The sequence below is a fragment of the Macaca mulatta genome, chromosome 8 (genome assembly GCF_049350105.2).
Source record: "Macaca mulatta isolate MMU2019108-1 chromosome 8, T2T-MMU8v2.0, whole genome shotgun sequence".
Lineage (NCBI taxonomy): Eukaryota > Metazoa > Chordata > Mammalia > Primates > Cercopithecidae > Macaca > Macaca mulatta.
The window spans coordinates 8093823-8114168 of NC_133413.1; the positions used below are offsets into that span (position 1 = coordinate 8093823).

At 40.2% G+C, this 20346-nt stretch overlaps 1 protein-coding gene and 1 long non-coding RNA gene across 2 annotated transcripts in view; both read right to left on the reverse strand.

Moving 5' to 3' along the window:
* DEFA4 (defensin, alpha 4, corticostatin) overlaps positions 1-20346 on the reverse strand; it is a gene marked incomplete in the record, with an annotated part of 92895 nt that overhangs the window by 38164 nt on the left and 34385 nt on the right.
* On the reverse strand, positions 3342-8592 carry LOC106999667 (uncharacterized). The gene is made up of 2 exons (XR_001446553.3): positions 8261-8592; positions 3342-5930 (listed from the first exon to the last, which is right to left on the reverse strand). It is a non-coding gene; the product is annotated as an uncharacterized LOC106999667 (long non-coding RNA).

Below are 20346 nucleotides of genomic sequence, written 5' to 3' on the forward strand. Positions count from 1 at the left end.
GAAAGGAAACAACCCTAGTGGGAAAAAACCTAGTGGTAACACTGGGTTGTGGATGAAGAAAGAGGAGCGCCTGGGAACACCAAATATAAATGTTATATATGCGTATTGTCAAATTTGTAATAATGTTCATGGTCAATCAGTAGAGTGAGGTAGATTCTGATTTGCCTCCCCATATTGCCTGACTACTCAGAGAAAATTGATGATTATGTTAACTTTCATTCATTGATTTTTGTCCACAAACATTTACCTAGCAGTGAACAAAGCAATAAAAAATTCCTACCTTCATGGTATTTATATTATAATACAGAGATAGAAAATAAACACTAGAAACAAGTGATATATTTAATACATTATGTGTAAAATTTGAGAAAAACATTTCAAAGAAAAAGGATGTAAAGTATGGAGGAGTATATGACAAGATGTCCAGGTAGGACCTCATAGAGCAACACATGAGTGATAAAGATGAGTTTTCAATACTCAACTCTGTTTTGTGTGGGTTTTACTTAGGTGGTTGTTCTGAATCTGAGGCTATGTTCATTCTTGGGCATCCCCAGGGATTATTGGGTCTCCTAAAATATATAGCCAGATTTTGGAACATATTGATCTGAGGTTCTGCCCCATGCCTGTTGGCCCTATTGGCTTTCATTAGGTAACCCTGTTTTTCCTATCTTTTTATTTATGTATTTCACAGTATTTGTTAATTGACAAGTGAAAAATTGTTTGTATTTATGGTGTACAAGATAGTACTCTCTAAATGGAATAGTCAGTCAATCTCAGGGACCACCTTTCAGGAAAACCAGTGGCTCGCATATATAACCTCAGCACTTTCGGAGGCCAAGACAGGTGAATTGCTTGAACCAAGGGTTTGAGCCCAGCCTGGGCAATATAGCAAGTATCTATCTCCACAAAAACTTTTAAAAATTTAAAAATTAGCCGGGCCTTGTGGAATGCACCTGTCATCCCAGCTATTCGAGAGTGTGAGGTGGGAGACCTACTGGACTGCATTCCCAGGAGGTTAAGGCATTCTTAGTCACAGGATGAAGTAGGATAATGGCACAAGGTAAGGTCATAAAGAACTTGCTGATAAAACAGGTTGCAGTAAAGAAGCCGGCTAAAACCCACCAAAACCAAGATGACCATGAGAGTGACCTCTGGTGGTCCTCACTGCTACACTCCCACCAGCACCATGACAGTTTACAAATGCCATGGCAACCTCAGGAAGTTACCCTATTTGGCCTACAAAGGGGCAGCGTAAATAAACTACCTCTTGTTTAGCATATAATCAAGAAATAACCATAACAACTAGCCCTGAGGGCTGCTCTGTCTATGGAGTAGCCATTCCTTTATTTCTTTATTTTCCTAATAAACTTGCTTTCACTTTACTCTGGGGACTCACCCTGAATTCTTTCTTGCGCGAAATCCAAGAATCCTCTCTTGAGGTTTGGATCCAGACCCCTTTCCGGTGACATATGAATTCAGAAGTAATTAGGCTTCCCTATTATTTCAAGCTGGCTTCTTTCCCAAAACTTTGTAAGTAACTAGCATTCCCATACATTTCTGGAACGCATGCATGAAGTCATTGTGCAACCCTTGCTGACATCAGGGCACCAAAATGTCTACAAATATATTTATCATGACCTACGTGGCTAATATGGTCCAAATTACCCTTAAGCTTCTACCTTAAGTTCCATAAATACCCCTAAGGAGAATCCACTGCAGTACGCTCAGTCCTTTCTCGCTGAAGCGCCCTGCTGCACTCGGCTGCAGCGTTCTTTCTATCTAATACAACTTTCATTTTCAAACCTAGTCTGATGATGTCAACCTTGATCCTCTGGCTAAGGTAGTGTTTCTCCTCCAGGGAAGTTCCTTGCTCCACGCTGTACTCTTTGGAAGCAAGTCCCTAAGCTCAGGCCATGCTTAAGGTGTGGGGAATTAGACTCCACTTCCTCGAAGTGGTGTATCTACCTAAGTTACTTGCAATGTTTCTGTATGGGAAATTTGTCTCTTCTCCTCATTTATTTATTGAATAACTTATTTATATCGATATAAACATGGATATTATTTTATACTTCAGGTAATAATCTAAGACTATGACACTTTTTTTCCTGTTGCTCAAATATTCCAGCTTTGGCCATCAGGAGCTCTTTCTGTTGACCTTTGTGTGACTTTGACCTACTACCCCCAACATTTTGTTTTTAAGCACTTTGCTAGTTTTTGGAATCCCAGAAAAATGCTTTCACAAAATGGCTAATCTCTTGGTTAATGTGGTGTGTGCTAGGATTTTTCTTTACATAGCTATTGTTTCTCTTGGAACGTACTAAATAACTTGGGGGAGATACTTTGCAATTATGCAAATATCTGATTTCTGCTTAAATTTTCACTCTTTAATGATGGATCTTGCCTGTAGTAATTATTAGTGTGGTCTTTTACTGTTAATTTTCTATTTCCTCATCACCCCTTCCTTTATTAACCGTTCATTAATGAAGAGTTGTCCCTTATTGATTTGGTTATTTGTTCATCTCAAATATGACTCATGGGTATTTATTTTATACTTTGGGTTATAATTCCAAACTGTATTTTTTGATTAGGTTGGTTCAAGTTTGACCATTGGGAGCTCTTACAGGTTTCTTTTGCCTTTACACACTCTTTTTTTTTTTTTTTTTTTGAGCATTGCCTTACTTTCTGACACTACAAGATGTTCCAGGTTTATCTTATATTTTCTCTGCCCCCGTACTGGAATGAGTTGGTTCTTTAAGGATTCTGGGTCCGTTTACTGAAACATAGTACTTAGAAATCAAGACCTGAGCACCAGGTATACTCATTGCTACTGAGGTGTCACTGTTTCTTGTTTTCTTAAGAGGTTAGAATTAGGAAACATACATGTGAATATTAATTTATCTACTCACATGCATGTGTGTGTGTGTGTATATATATATATATATCTGTGTATACATTTAAAAAAATTCCTTGCTCCACATTAATATCTTCAACTGCAACCCAAAATCACAGTATTAGTTCTGCCTTTCCCATTTCCTTATTTATAACCCTTTTTCTCCAATAGTGAGAAACCTGCCTGTTATTATTTATTATATATTTTCTTAGTTGCTTAACATTAGGATACACATTGTTTTAAAATTGGTAACACAACTGCTGTGAGAAACAAATCTAACAATTGGAATGCAGTGCAGATTAAAGACAATATAAGGCCTTTTCATCTTTGTAGTACTCAATCAAAACAGTCTTTCAAAGTTACTTAAGTCAATTCCTTTCTTCTTCTTCCAGTTTAGTGTGTATATTAGTCTGTTTTCACACTCAGGTATGAAGAAATACCTAAGACTGGGTGATTTATAAAGGAAAGAGGTTTAATTGACTCATGGTTCCGTGTGGCTGGGAAGGCCTCAGGAAACTTACAATCATGGCAGAAGGCAAAGGGGAAGCTGGCACCTTCTTCACAAGGTGTCAGGAAGGAGAAGTGCCAAGGGAGGAAGAGCCCCTTATAAAACCATCAGCTTTTGTGACAATTCACTCATTATCATGAGAACAGCATGGGGGAAACTACTCCCGTGATTCTATTACATCCACATATTTGGGTACATCGGGATTATGGGAATTATAATTCAAGGTGAGATTTGGGTGGGGACACAAAGCCTAACCATATCAGTGTGGTCATATGATTAATTTTTTTAAATACGGTTATATTTGTTTGTCACAATCTGCTTTCCATTTTTCTTCCCATTAGGTTACTTTATATATAGTAAAATTCAAAGTTTGTGGTGTTAAGTTCTGAGGGATTTGCATATGCAGAGCTCTGTGTTCATTGCCACACTTCTGTATGGAACGTTGCTTTCACTTCCAGTTTCTCTGTATTGGTCTGTTTTCACACTGTTGATACAGACATACCCAAGACTGGGCAATTTCAAAAGAGACATTTGTTGGATTTACAGTTCCATGTGGCTGGAGAGGCCTCACAATCATGGCAGAAGGTGAAAGGCATGTCTTACATGGTAGCAGACAAGAGAAGAGAGCTTGTGTAGGGAAACTCCCCTTTTTAAAGCCATCAGATCTCATGAAACTTATTCACTATCAGGAGAACAGCACAAGAAAGACCTGCCCCATGATTCAATTACCTCCCACTGGGTCCCTCCCACAACACATGGGAATTCAAGATGATATTTGGGTGGGGACACAGCCAAACCATATCACCCTTTATAGACAAACCCTTCCTATGACACTGAAACCACGACAGCCACTGATCTGGTTTCAGAGCCTACAGTTTTGAATTTAGCATCATAGAAATAGGGTCATGCAATCTGTAGCCTTTATGTCTGGCTTCCTTAATTCAGCAACAGGCCTTTAACATTCATCCATGTTATTTTATGCATAAATGATTTATTATTTTTTGTTGCTGCATAGTCTTTCATTACAGGATGTACTAAAGTCAATTCACTAGTCAAGAGACAGCTGTGTCGCTTACAATTTGAGGCAATTATTGATAGAACTGCTATAAACACTTGCATACATGTTTTCAGTTTGAACATACATTTTCATTCCTCTATGATAAATACCCTTGTGAGGGATTGTTGAGTCATTAGGTAAGTGTATATTTTACTTTACAAGGAACTGCCAAACTGTCTTCCAGAGTAGCCATACTATTTTGCATTCCCATCAGTGGTGATTGAGAGCTCAGTTTGGTACAATAAAGGAAGCTGCTAAGAGAAAAGATTATTAAGAAATTGCTTTTGGACTGTTTCAAACTGGGAGAAATTAAGTTACTGCTGAATGTTGGACTTTCCAGTCTAATCAGCAGTCTTCCGCTGTAAAATTTGATCTTATCTATGCTGAAAACAATTCCTTGGGTTCTAAGAAAATGGTCCTAAAGAAATCTTGATATTTGGAAAGGTGCCTTTGGACAGAAGAAAATAATCACTGCCTCTCTAAATCTTGATCCTCTGTAAATCAATGAGTTGATTTCAGTAATGTCTGAGTTCTGATTCTATGTGTTAATGCCTAAGTGCCAAGTTAAATATTTCTGTAGAAGGCCAACTTATTTTCCTAACTGTTTAATAATCAACCTGGATCCATCACTTGATGCCCAAGAGTCGTTAAGGGTCAAGGATACAGCAAGTGAGAACAACATCTCTGTGAGAGCTGAGTGTGGTAGCTCACTCTGGTAATCCCAGCACTTTGGATGGGAGAAGCCCTTGAAGTCAGTCTGGCAACACAGCGAGATCCTGTCTCTACAAAGAAATTTTTATTAGCCAGGCATGGTGGCGCATGACTGTTGCCCCAGCTCCTAGGGAGGTTGAGGTGGGAGAATCGCTTGAGCCCAGTAGTTTGAGGTTGCAATGAGCCATGATTGTGCCACTGCACTCCAGCCCGGGAGACAAAGTGAGACCCTGTCTTCAAAATGAAAACAAAAATAAAACCTCTGTGACTTTTTAACTTATAGCCAACACACACACACACACACACACACACACACACACACACCCTTCATCCAAAATTCCATAGATTCACAGACATATGAACAGCGTACAGGTGTCTTAGAGAATACCCATGTCAGTGGTTAGAGGGAAAGAAACTGAAATCTGGGAAAAGAAAGGTCTTATCCAAAATCAATCAGGGAGTTAGTGGTGTGACCAAATCCAGATTTTACATTATCCTGCCTCTGGTTCAATGGCCTAAAAGTTAAGCTTGTTATCAGAAAGAGGGTCCACATGGGTGGTGATGCCTTTATTAAGCAGAAGTCAGGGGCTGTGGTTCTCTTGGGCTACCCTGAGGCCCCTCCAGCTGTTGCAGCTACAACCTACAGCAGTGTTTGTACCGGCTTTTGCACTGTGCAGGCAGGATAGAGCAACCGTGGGTTTTTTGGTGCCTGCAGACACCACCCATGTGTTCACATTCATGGAATCTATCCTTTCTCTCATATCCTATAAGGGAAGAAGGGGAAAGAAACAAAAAAGTGAAATTATGTTTTAAAAACGTTACTAGAATTCATCTTGTTTAGCACATGATAGTCCACAGGGCAAAACTGACTCTGCTTCTGTTGGTATGACGTGTGAACTTAGGACAGTTTTTAGATCTCTAAATTATTTTTAAAAATTCAAAACCAAATTTTTGGTGATACATAAAAATTATATGAAACTCAAATTTCAGTGTCCATAAGTAAAGTTCTAGGTGACGACAGCCATGCTCACTTATTTACACATTATCTATGGCTGCTTTAACTGTATACAGGCAGAGATGAGTTGTTATGACAGAGATCACATGGTCCATAAAGCCCAAAGAATTCATTACCTAGTCCTTTACAGGAAAAGCTCACTAACTGCTATAGTAGTCTCTTCTGACTGTGCCACAAGGCTAGAAATATAAAATTCACTTCGCTCCACATGCTCTCCATAAAAGCTTTCTAAAGTGCCTGCCTTCTTCTTGACATGGCAAAACTTTACAAGTATTGAGTGCAAATTAGTCAATAAGTATTTAATGAAGAGATAACTAGATTGATGTCCTGAGTATTCTGATTCCTGAATGCGGTGCCTTCCATATTCTGTGAAGTGTGAGTTCTTTCATAGTTTGTGATCCTTTCAATGCCAAAACCAAGACATGGAGTAGGCACCTGCCTTCCTGTGCTCAGTGAGCTAGGTTGGAAAGAGAATGACATAACATCCAGGAGGTTGAGCTTAGTCCTACAGAGAGCAGGTCTAGAGAGCCAGAGAGAGAATGACCAACAACCACAAGAAAACAGTGAGTATGAAGTGTTTCCGTTAGAGTTTACGTCTCTTAAAGGCATGGCATTGTGATGGAAAGCATACTCAACTAGGATTAGGAATCTTGGTTTCTAATTCCTGATCCATCCACCACAACTATAGTTATTGGCAGCCAGGTTTTGCTATGTGAGTCACAGATGCTCCTAATCTCTCATAAGAAGAGAAGGATACATGTATAGATACAGGTATATATTCATATCTGAATCTACATCCATATCTATAGCTATGTATCTGTCTATCATCTATGTAATCTATCCTTTATCATCTATATTCTATTAACCATCTGTCTGTCTATCTATCTATCTATCTATCTATCTATCTATCTATCTAATTATCTATCTATGTCATCTATCATCAATCATCTATCTATCACAATCAGGCTGTTAGGCTATTTCCCAAATAGATCTGGCTATTTTCCTGACACAATGTAGGATTGCCTCCCTACCTTTGAGACTTACTTGGGTAACAAATTTTGAGCAGAAGTGATGTGTCCTTTCAGGGCTGAAGCCCTTACCTGCAAGTGTAAGAACCTCAGAGCTCTTTCCTTTACAGTGGCCAACAGTAGTCAAGGTGGTGGCTGCTCCACCAGGGGGAGCTGAGCAACTACAGTGAGCAGTGCAGCCCTGTGGCCATGATGCATTTGTACCAGAAGTGGGAATTAAATCTTTGCTCTTTTAGGAAACCAAGATTTGAACGTTGTTTTCACCACATCGTTACCTGGCCCATGCTAACATATGCAGAAGATTGCCAGGAAAATGTGAGACCTCTAGTTAAATTCGAATATCAGATAAACAATGAATAATCTTGTAGTATAAGCTTGTCCCAAGTGTTGCATGGGACATACCCATATTTAAAACTGTTCGTTTTTGTATATAATTTAATAAGTAAATCTATTTTCAGGTACTGTTGAGTATTTGGTAAGAGGGTAATCTTGGGAATCAAACCAACTTAAGCTTGAATCTAGGCTTCACCATATACAATCCTTGTGACTTTGGACAAAGGATGCCATTTTTTTAGACTCATAAGACAGGGCTAAAAAATACCTGCCCCAGAAATATTGTTAAGAGGAGTACGTGGGAGATAATATGTGAAAACACAACACATCTTTGCTGTGATGTCTGGTAAAGAGAAAGTGGTCAGCATTATTTGTTGTTAGTATTAGTGTTGTTGTTGTCATTGTTTTGATTCACATGGAAATGGTTTGTAAGCTGTGATGCCTACTATTAATGTTATCTATCACAATTGTTAGTTAAGTCTGGTATCTATTGCAACAACTAGATTAAGGTAATCTTGGGAAAAAATTTTAAATTTCTTTAAGCTTCTCTCTCCTGATTTGTAAAATGAAATTTGTTGTACATGCTGTGCTTTTTCTCAGCTATGCGGCTGTTCAGTTACTCCATATTTCAGTGCATCGTTGGCTGATGAATTAATTTGGCCCATGTCAGCTCCAAGGGCATCCACCTTATCATCCTCCAGGTGGACTCATAGCTTACCTGAGGCTGTTTGTATTAGACATCCAAGAAGGAGAAACAGAAGGAACAGCAGTCTCATGATGGGAAATGAGTGGTCACGATTATACGATGATCTCACAGCCCGAAGGTAGCTCTTTCTCCAGTGTACATTAATTGACGAGGACAAGTGATCTGGGAATGAGTTTGAATTCAGTTGGGAAACTAACACAGGAATAGAAAACCAAATATTGCATGTTCTCACTTATAAATGAGAGCTAAGCATTGAGCAGACATGGACAAATATGGGAATTATAGACACTGTGAACTACTAGAGGGTGGAAGGAGGAGTTGGGTTAAAAAATTACCTCTCTGGTATTATGTTCACTACCAGGGTAATGAGATCCATACTCCAAAGCACAGCATAATGCAATATTGCCATGTAACAAATCTGTGCATGTACCTACTGTACCTAAAACAAATTGAAATTTTAAAAAATGAACATACAGCAAATAAATGGGCCTTTTTTGAAATATTTTTGGGTAACTAATACTTAAATCCAAGAAGCAGCATTTTATTGCACTTTTGTTTCATTTTAGCCAATTTCTGCATGTGGGTGGCTAAGCACACCACAAGGGCGTGATGCAAAAATGACAAAAGAGATATGCTGAGCTACCTGCAAATGCCTTTCAGAAATAACATAAAGCATCCCTTAGTGGTGAATCCACTTAAAGTAACTGAATCCACTTAAAGTAAATCACTGCAAAATTTAAAAAGAAGAAGAAGAAGAAGAAGAAAAAGAAGAAGAAGAAGAAGAAGAAGAAGAAGAACAACAACAACAACAACAACAACAACAACAACAGTTCAACCAGAGAGAAAAAGCTTGCATTCCTGATTCAAATGTTCAAATTATGCATGGGTGTAACCTTAGAATGTTCCATCTATGAACTCGTGATTACAGATCCAAGTCTCCTCCTGTTCAAATAGAAGGGCTTCCGAGTAATTTTGCATTTTCTGGTGGATTTTCATTTCTGCTTATGGTTCTGAGGTTTGGTGCCTTTTTTCCCTCAGAATAAATTATTATACAATAGTGATTTTGAGGATTCATCCATTTATTCATCTATCCTCATTCTTTTCATATCCCTGCATCTGCCAGCTTTCCCTTTGGAAATACAAAGAAAACCACCCTTTAAAAAAATTGTGTTTTTTCCATTCTATAAAAGAGTTTATTTTTAAAGCCAGACCATGTAAGGGCAGCTATTTTAAAATAGCATTTCGATTAAAATTGAATTTTGAGTTAATGCACGATTACTTTCTGTCAACTGGCTGTTTCCACACATCTATGGATTAAATAAACTAATATTTAATACCATTGGCATTACATTATTTCAAGATCTGAAAGTGCTTCATGAATCATTAAGGAGAGGTTAAATTCTTCTTTACAAATTTCAATAGCTTTTGGGGTACAGGAAGTTTTTTGTTACATGGATGGGATTATATAGTGGTGAATTCTGATATTTTAGTACACCGGTCACCTGAGTAGAGTACATTTTACCTAATGTGTAGTTTTGTATCCCTAGCCCTGCCTACCATCTGAGTCTCTAAAATCTATCATATCACTCTGCATGCCTTTTTGTATTCATAGCTTAGCTCCCACTTATAAATGAGAACATATGGTTTTTTGGAAAACCACCCATTTTAGAAGCTAAAAAAGAAGAAGAAATTCTGTAAATGGAAATTACCTTTTTTCCTTTGTCGAGTTCAATGTTTGATTTTTTTTGTTTTGTTACCCAGTTAAAAGAGATAATTCTAGGCAGACTCTGACCATGTCAAAGTCTTGCATAGATTACAACTAGGTGACCCATTAGCGGCCAAAGGATTTCTTAATCCATGTAGTACAATGCATTCTTATGGTAAAGGAATTAAACAGCAGAAAGTATACAAGGTAAAGCACTGAAATTCTTCCTTGTCTCTTTCCCCTCCACATCTGTGTTGCTTTATATTATTTCTACATCTCTCTCCTTCTCCACACTGTGAGCTTCTAAAGTAACAGGCACTGTCTGATTACCTTCCTTCCTCAGCCCCTGAGCAGTACCTAGCAGAGAGAAGGTTCTCACGTATTTGTTTAAACAAATGAGACTTGAGTGAAAGAATCAATACATAGATGAATACATTGATAGAGGGAGGAAGGAGGTAAGGAAATGCTGCGGCCTAAATGTTTGAATGCTTGTGTCTCCCCATTCATCTGTTGAAAGGCCAACCCCCAAGGTGGCGATGATATTAGGAGGTACGGGCTTTGGGGAGGTGATTAAGTCATGAAGCCAAAGCCCTTCTGATGGAATTGCTGCCCTTATAAAAAGAGGCCTGAAGGAGCTCGTTTGTACTTTTCACCGTGTGACAACACAGAGAAGGAAGCGGGCTCTCTCCAGACACCAGTGATGGTGTTCAATCTTGGACTTCCAGCCTCCAGAACTGTGAGAAGTAAACTTCTGTTCTTTGTAAGCCACCCTGTTTATATTACTTTTCAATAGCATCCCAAATGGACTAAGGCAGAAAGGAAGGAAGAAAACAAGAAAGGAAAGCAGGGAGGAAACTCAGGGATGCATACCTTTTGACCTCCCTAACAGTGGTTACCCTTCATTAATAATCAGTATGTGTTGAGAAGCCAAAAGACAGATTGTTGCTGAGACATAGACATCAGAGAAATCAGCCAAGCTATGATGTAAGCTGTGGTCTTTGTGGAAATAACGATATATATTTTTTGTACCTAAGAGCAAAAGAGCTCTAAAATCAGATAACCCTTGTTTCAAAGTTTTGCTCTGTCATTCATTAACTGAGTGATCTTGTGCAAATAACTCAACCTTTCAAAGCTCCAGTGTCTCCTGTTTATTTGGTGATGGCTATAGTGCCAACCTCCTAGTCTTTATCTCAGAAAAAAAAAAAAAAATCTTAGGGGGAGTCAATTGCTACCAAATACCTGTCCACACAGAAAGTTGTGTTTTATCTAGGGTCACCACAACAATTTCAACCCCATCAAAAAGTGGGTGAAGGATATGAACAGACATTTCTCAAAAGAAGGCATTTATGCAGCCAAAAAACATATGAAAAAAGCTCACTATCACTTGTCATTAGAGAAATGTAAATCAAACTAAACTGTAAGAAGAACTTTTAAGTCAACTTCTGGATACCTGAAATCATACAAGATACTACTTTCCTCCATAAGGCCTGGAATGTCTCCAAAAAAATCCCTAAAATTTAAAACTTAATAAGGACAACTTTGCCTTTTAGGGTCCATAGAATTAGAGGCTGGTAGGGAAACTTTGGCCGTTTAGGGTGTGGGAGAAAGATGGTCTTAGATAAGACCTAAAATTGTAGGAACATACTGAATTTCACTTATTAAATGTTAGCATAACTTAAGTTTACAGAATTTAATAAAATAATGCTGAAACTCCTCTGTTACTCCAGTAAGAATGAACATTCTTGAACACCTATCACGTACCATGAATCTTGAAAGTGGTATCTTAGTTGACGTAACTTTTATGAGGGATAGGCATTTTCTCTGAGCAAGTCAGTGTAGGTTATACAAATAGTGATTGAGGTGGGATTTGAACTCTATCCACAATCAAAACTTTTGCTTAATTTACAGTCTTTCTTGCTAAGAAAGAAAGATAATGTTTTTTGAATAAAGGAACACATCTCTGGTGAGATAAACCAGCTCTGTGTGTTTGACAGCAAAAGAGCTACAGGTTTAGAGAATGAACAGGGTCGTGCATAAAAGGTTGTCTGACTTGCACTTTCCTAACAAAGGGGAAACTCTGCATCAGGTGGAGCATGGTGGGTCAAGTGGGTAAAGGCTAGCGCTCCCTAAGCAAGCTCACCAAATAATTTATAACCCAAACAGAAATACTTTTTAGGGGCCTATTATTGATGGTTATGCTTGAACAACAGACATAAACTGGGACTGCCCCCAGACAATCTGGATATATCGCTACCCTGTCCCTAAGGAAACTCCTTTGTTGGTAACCACAAATTTCTCTGCTGCAGGCTTAGTTAAAGCCTTGGAGTTGATCACTGTCTCTCCATTGTCCTCCCCGTCACCACCCTGGAAATTGTCAACAACACATTGACCAATCATAGGGGTCTCCTAGGACACAGAGATCATTGATGGCATAGGTTTATCTTTCTAGCTCATTCCAGTTTTGTCTCTCAGCCAAAGATTATGGTAGGAAAAGACTTGAGAAAGAGTACCACCTTCTTCCACTGGGAAATCGTTCAGCAACTCAATTAGTATGCATTTCTGATTTTATGCTAAGGTGAACACACTTTTACTTCTAACTACATACCATCTGCAATCGCATCCTAAAAGAGATAGCATTGTCACGGTAAGCATTCTTCCGGGAGGAGATGCTGAGTGGGTTTTCCTGCTTACCCATTCTTGGGGGGTGTACAAATTCATCCGTCATCTCTTGGAAAATCCTCATCACACAAGGATAATGTCAAATTATTTTTGGAACAAGGTAAGGGTATCAGTGAACAATTTCTTTAATATTGTAGCCCATGTATCACCTCCTGGGTTGGAAGGGGGTCTGGTGAGGATGCTCTAATCTGCCTATCCTCAGTCTCTCTGGGCACAAGCAGCCTCCTCCAGCCCCCTCCTCAGCCTGCCATCGATCAAGTCTTCATTCTTGCTCCTCATTTACCTCTGTCCTTAGACAACTGCATGAAACTCTTAGTAAATGAACTAAGTATGTTTCTTACATTTTCCCTTGGTCCAGGGGAAAGGTAGAAATTAAATGTTTCCACTTTGAAATTTTCAATCAGTATTTGAACCTTTTACCACATAGAGATCTATTTTTGTTTAGTGATCCTGACCTGGAATAAAAGTAATGTTTCTGGTAAAATATTTTAAATAAATCACACAATTTAACACAGAGGCTGTGAGGATTTTGCCCCCTTGGCCTCAACAATAGGACTTTTGTGATAGTAATAATGATGATGATGATGAAAATGTCTTAGTCCTTTTGTGATACTATAACAAACTACCTTAGAATGAGTCATTTATAAACAATAGAAATGCGTCACTCACAGAGGCTGGGAAGTCCCAGATCAAGACCCTGGCAGATTTGGTGTCTGGTGAGAGCCCATTCCTTATAGAGGGTGGCTTCTAACTGGACCCTCACAAGGTAGAAAGGGAAAGGGAGCTCTCTAGGACCTCTTTTACAAGGGTCTTAACTATTTGTGAAGGCTCTGGCCTCATGAACTAATCCCTTCCCAAAGGTTCCGCTTCTTAATATTATCGTATTGGGGATTAGATTTCAGCATGAATTTTGGGGGAGAGACACAAACACTCAAACCACGGCAAATAATGATAGTGATGATAATACTGATAATAATAATAATGCCACTAGAAAGTAAAGTGGAGGCTGAAAGCTGTTGTCTACATTCCTGTCTCCTACACTTGCACCCTGAAAGCAATCCTCTTTATTGCCTCCCACTCCTCTTTAACCCAAGTTGGTCCTACTGGAAACCCACCTTGCAGTTGGTTCCTCCACCCTCCACAGGCTGTGTGCTGTATGTCCCTTTGGGCAAGGACACCTGAGAGCAGCTTCCAGTGACCACATAATTAGGGGTCAGATGAATGGGCAGAGGCAGGGCTGAGTTAGGTCTTGCAGAAGGCATTATGACCCTAGTAACAGAAGTCAGGTTTGAGTGGCAGTGAGGGAAAGAAGTGTGGTAGGATGTGGGGACTGTGTAGGCACCCCTTTCATAGGGTTTCCCTTAAAAGCTGGGCAAACACAAAAGATGACAGCTCTTGTGTATCCAAGAAGTGTTTTTCTTTTAGTTCGTATAGATGCAGTAGAGGGGAATAAGAGATAGAGCAGGTGAGAGAAAGAATTGCTGGAGTCCTGATATGGTTTGGCTTGGTGTCTCCACCCAAATCTCATCTCCAATTGTAATTCCCGTATGTCAAGGGAGGGATCTGGTGGGAGGTGATTAGATCATGGAGGCAGTTTCTCCCATGCTGTTCTTGTGATAGTGAGTGAGTTCTCATGAAATCTGATGGTTTAAAAATGGTGCTTCCCTCTTCTCTGTCTCTCCTATGAGCCTTGGTCGTTTCTATGAAAAAAACATATTAAGTTCAGTAACTTGTTGTGAGTTTTTCATCATTTTTTTTCTCCATTAAACAAACGTAGGCTTAGGTCTTTTGTGTTACTAATTTTTGCTCAATTCATGATGTGAAACCAAGATATAGTCGACCCTCTGTGTTGACGGGTTCAACATCTGAAAATATTCAGGAAAAAAAATGTGTCTGATATGAACATGTATAGGCTTTTTTTGGTCATTATTCCCTAAACAATATAAGACAACACCCATTTACTTAGCATTTACATTGAGTTAGGTATTACAGGTAATCTAGAGATGATTTAAAGTATATAGCAGGAAATGCAAAGGTTATATGATAATACCATGCCATTTTACATCAATCACTTCAGCATCTGAGGAATTTCATATCCACAGAGGGCCTGAAACCAATCCCTCACGGGATACCAAGGGTCAAGTGTATTTGTTAATTACTGCTGAAGTAGCAAATTGTCATTAACTTTAGTGGCTTTAAACAACACTAATTAATTATCTTACACTTTGGGGGAATAAAATATCCAAAATCAAGGTGTCAGCGGGACTGTGTTCCTTTCTAGAGTCTCTAAGTGAGAATCTTTGTTTGCTGTTTTGTTTTGTTTTGTTTTGCATTTTCAAGCTTTAGAAGCTGCCCAGCTTCCTTGGCTTGTGGCTTCTTCATCTCAAAGCCTGCAATGCCTGTCAAGTCATTCTCACATCACATCATGAAGACACTGACTGTTCTGTCTCTCTTTCCAAATTTAATGATCCTTTTGATTACACTGGTCTCATTTACCTAATCTAAGATAACCTCCCTATTTGAAAGTCAGCTGATTAGCAACCTTAATTCTATATGCTAACATTAATTCTCATCTGCTATGTAAAGAAGCATACTCATAGGTTCTAGGAATTAGGATGTGGACATCTTTGGGAGGCCATTATTATGCCTACTACATCTAGTAAAATAAAACTCAGTGGTGTAGCAAATAAATACTTTGGCCACAAAAATTGTCTTTAAGGGAGAAAAATGTCTGTGAATAACTTTTGAGTATATGGACATTGCAAATATCATGGGATATGTAATGTAAACTCTACTTAAACTTCCAGGCACCAGAAGAGCAACAAATTCACTCAAACTAAAAATGTCACACGTTATAAAAATTAAATGATTAAATAAATATACTATTAGACAGGCCTGGGATCAAGGTGAGGTGGGTAAGTTTGAGCTGGGCAATAGCAGGATTAGATTCTGTCCTTATTTAAAACTGGAATATTTTGTTGATCATGGGTTACTTTTGAATCAATTATTTTTTACAAAAAAAAAATACATGCATTATAAGATCATCTATCTTGAGTGCAGAAGTTTTTGATCCCCAAATTTTGCACCTGCATCTGGTGCCTCCCTTGCCTCTTGGCCCTGTTAAAGGATCTAGACAAAATCTCTAGGTCTGATTTTTTTTTCCAATCTTGATACTCTAGGAAATCCAACAGATTATTTTAGATGAAAATGCATTTAGCCAGAGGTTGACGGTATGCACATGAAGTGAAGAGTTAATATCAAGAAGCAGAGAGCTTCATAGACATGTAGGGTATACCTGCAGAGATCATGATTTAACTATCAAACCCTCCCAACGAGAGAGGGCAGGGCTAGGCAGGTATCTTGATGCTTCCCCTTAGAGTCTATGCTGTCTTTCTTCTTAATGTTTGCTCCCCTCTCGTTGTGTTCTGTGCTATATTGCCCTCATTTAACTGTACCTTCTAAAAGGACCTGTTTTTAAGAGCTTTTACATGAATCGAAATTATGTCTAGATGTGAGGAAATGCTTTGTGCAATTCAATTTTGCCATTAAATGTATAATAATTTATGAAGTAACACCTCTTCCTCAATGACCAGTGCATACATGAATAAGAGAAAGTCCATACCTGCAGAGAGCTCATAGACTAATGGAGAAGTAAAACTGTATCCACATGAGCAGGAGGCACAATTGCATAAGCAGCCTAAATCAGAAGGAGGGAGTGCTTGTGAAGAAGAGGAGGTCAGGGCGTTCCCTCCTTAGAGGATCACCCTGATTCCAGGAGGAAAAAGGTCTTTGAGCTGGGACAATAATGAGTCACAGTCTTCAGGGAAGATATGGGGTAGGTGAGGGCATGCAAGGAGAGGAAGTAGGAGGAGCAAAGCACAGGTTATAGGAAAACAATGGGAATAATTGGGGAAGGTCAAGGGACCTAAAGGGAACAGATGTCAATGAACCTGGAAAGCATCCCAGGTTCTGGGAACTAAGCCTCCCCCAATCACAGCAGTGCCAGTCTCCTTGTCAGAAACGTACGACTCATAATCATTCACTCACAACTCATGATCATGATGGAAAAGCTCAGGCTTGGACAAGAAACTCACCGTGGATTTATTCAAGATGATACTGACACAGACTTTGTGTCTTTCTGACATGGGGTTTGGAATTCTAACATCCTATTGCTCTTGTTGGTTTTGGGTTACTGGAGGAGCAACCCAAAAAATTTCTCCTGTACCATCCCTGACCTCTGGTCTGGGGAGCTGGGAAGGACATTCCAAGGATGTCAGAGATTGGCTTGTCCAAAACCAACATTACACAGTCACAATTACAATTACTAAGACCAAGATTCCACGTCTTTGAACACCGTAGCTTAATTTGGTTTACATGTCACATGTCTCTGCTGAGGGAGCCCTTTCTGAACCCACATCAACCACAGCAACTTCTTGGACTCCTCATTACTTTTTGCAGCATTTTATTCTGTCATGGCCATAGGTGCCAATCTGTTTCAAGCTTGTAGAGCAAACATTCAGAACACACACACCTTTATTCCTGTGTCAGCTAGCAGGATTTCTTATATCTTTAGAAAAAACCTGAAGAAAGGAAAAAATGAAAAAAGAAAAAAAAAAAAGAAGCAATAAACGATAAGCAAACCAAAGAACAATAGGAGCGATAGGGTGTTGGAATTCAAAATCCCAAGTTAGAAAGGCACAAAGCCTGTGTCAGTATAATCTTGAATCAGTCTGCGGTGAGTTTCTTTTCCAAGTCTGGGCTTTTCCATCATGATCATGAGACATGATCATTATGTGAATGATTATGTGAACCTCAGTTTCTTAAAAGGAGGCTGGCCCTGCTGTGGTTTGGGGATGCTTAGTTCCTGGAACCAGAATGTGAAAGACTGATCTCTGCTAAGTGACCAGGGCCTCCAGATGGGCTCAGGTAGGAGCTCAACAAGGATTTTTTCAGAATTCAGCTCCACCACAAAAAAATAACCTCAAAGCTACCCTACCTCCATTTACACACACAGGCCAGTAACCTCTGTTTTCCAAATCATGAAGTCCATTAAGTATTTGAACTGAGATGGAAGAAAAAGATGTGGCTCAAAGGGTAGAAAATGTTTAATGTGAATTTAATATAAAAGTACCTTAGGACCGGGCCCAGTGGCTCACGCCTCTAATCCCAGTATTTTGGGAGACTCAGCTGGGTGGATCACCTGAGGTCAGGAGTTTGAGACCAGCCTGGCCAACCTGGTGAAACCCTGTCTCTACTAAAAATACAAAAATTAGCTGGGTGTGGCGGTGGGCACCTGTAATCCCAGCTACTCAGGAGGCTGAGGCAGGAGAATCACTTGAACCTGGGAGGTGGAAGTTGCAGTGAGCCAAGATAGCACCATTGCATTCCAGCCTAGGTGACAGACGAGACTCCGTCTCAAAATAAAAATAAAAAAAAAAAAAAAAAAAAAAAAGGAGGGACAGGGAGGGGTAGGGGGAGGGAGGAGGCTGGGAATAAAAAAAAAAAGAAAAGAAAAATAAAGTAGCTTACAATTAAAAACAATAATTAACAGTAGAAGTAAACCTTTGTAATGAATTGTTTCTAATCTCTAAATTCTGTTCTCCATCTCACCCTTCCATTTGTCCTCCCTCCTTCCCCTCCTCCCTCCCTCCCTTTTGTCTCTTCCTTCCTACTCTCCTAAATGGTGGAATATCGCCAGTGTCTGGTGCCTCCAGGAACGCTGCTGCTTCTCTATAACCCAAACCCATAAACAATATGGATAAAATGAGGCTTTTCCAATGTAATTTCTATCAGATTTGATATCCCAGGTCTTGGTCTCAAATTATCTTTCTCTCTCCCTCCCTTCCACTCTCCTTTTCTTCCTTCACCCTTTTATTTTATTCTTATAATATCAAGGAGAAAATAAAATTAGGCATTCAATTTTAAAAGTGGCGTTCAATAGGCTTTTTTGTTCTGTGAACCTAGAGCAGCCACAGAGGGTAAGCGTTCTCCAGGGCCTTCCATCTGAAAAGACGAAGGGCCCGTGTCCCAAACACAACTTCCCAAAGTACAGGCTGTGCCTTATCATTCCCTAAAATTCTCTAGGTCACTCAAATCTACACTTTAAATTCAAAAATTTAGAAAATGACATTCTATATTTACTTCTTTGGATAAAATCAAAATTTCTCGCTTTTATTGAAAAATAAAAGTCACCTGACAGGTTTCAACCATCGTTTTAGCGGTCACAGAGTGAAGATCAGGGAGGAGATGAGATTTACAAGCTACTGGGCCCCTCTGGCTTAGAAGAGGGAGTGAGGCAGCCATGAAGCTTTTAAACTCCTTTCATATTGAAGGAAATAGAGTTTGGTTCAATAAAGCAAGGCATGCAATCTACTCAGTCTAGAAGTGAGCGTAGAAGAAAGAGAGAAAGGGAGTCAGGCTGTAGGGGAAGACAGGGAGAGAGTGAGTGCCCTGACACTGAGAGAAATACAAGAGGCAGAGAAAGAAGGAAGAGAGACAAGGGAGAGATACAGATATAAGAGAGACAGAGAAAAAGAGAGACAGTGTCTACGGCCATACCACCTTGAACACATTTGATCTCCTCTGATCTTAGCAGAGGCCGACCCCTGAAGCTAAGCAGGGGTGGGCCTAATTAGTACTTGGATGAGAGAGAAAGAGGTGAGAGAGTGGCAAGAGAGAGTCTCTACCCCATTTTTCCACTTGTCCAAGCCTCCTGTTTCCCTGACCCATCTCACGTGGAAGAGGCATCCGGAATATGAAGAGGAACGAGAAGAGAAGATACAGAGCCCTCATGGTCGATGGCTGGGAGCTTCACCACAAGCTGAGGCTGGGGAGGACACCGAGCCTTCCACCTAAACAGGTCTTATCCCCTGGTCACTGGGCAGAGTTCGGAACAGGTATTGCCTGCCATGTTAGTGATTACAGTGATTGAAACTGACCACCTTACCGGGGCATCAGAGAAATGGCCCTCTGAGAGCAAAGTACACCCAGGAGCTCCTAGGCAAATTTGGACTCAGGAAACCCAGAAAATCCCCTTGTTCTGCTCTTAGGACCAGGACTTCTTTCTGTCTTGCGCCATTTGGGACCTGGGATGTGAATGGAGTGAGGGGCAATGCCTTTCTTATAGGGGAACAGACTCAGGGCCTGTGAACTGGAGATCACCTGCCTGCTCTGTGGGACGTCCTGTTTTTCCTGAATGTCAAGGGACAGTCTCAGGCCAAACTGCGAGCCGGTTCCATCTAATTCTATCTATTGCTGGAACATTCAGCTCCTGGGGATGAAACAGGGTTGGCTCAAACCCAGGGGCCCTGGAGGGGCTCACGACTTCCGGCAGTGCCAGGAGCATGGTGGGCCCCGTCCTCCCAGGAGATCTGAGCTGGTGAAATTCATGCGAAAGTTGCCCCGAAACTCCCCATCTTCCCCCCGGGACAGAGATGAGGCAGATGGGTGCTGCTTGCTTCCTCTGAGAAGGAGAATGGGAGGGTGGGATTGTGACTACATGTGTCCCCTCAGAGTCCACCCAGGCCCGGCCAGGAGGTGGCCTATGGCCCACACTTGAGTTCCTTCCATTCACACCGTCACTCAGGGAACGTCCGCTCCACAGGACTTCAGGGCTTTGCGAGCCAGGCTTTCTCTGCTTTCCACAGACGTCAGCGCTAAGGGAGTTCACTGCCATTGGGATTTGGTGGAAAAGCACGGAGTGGGGGTGCAAGGC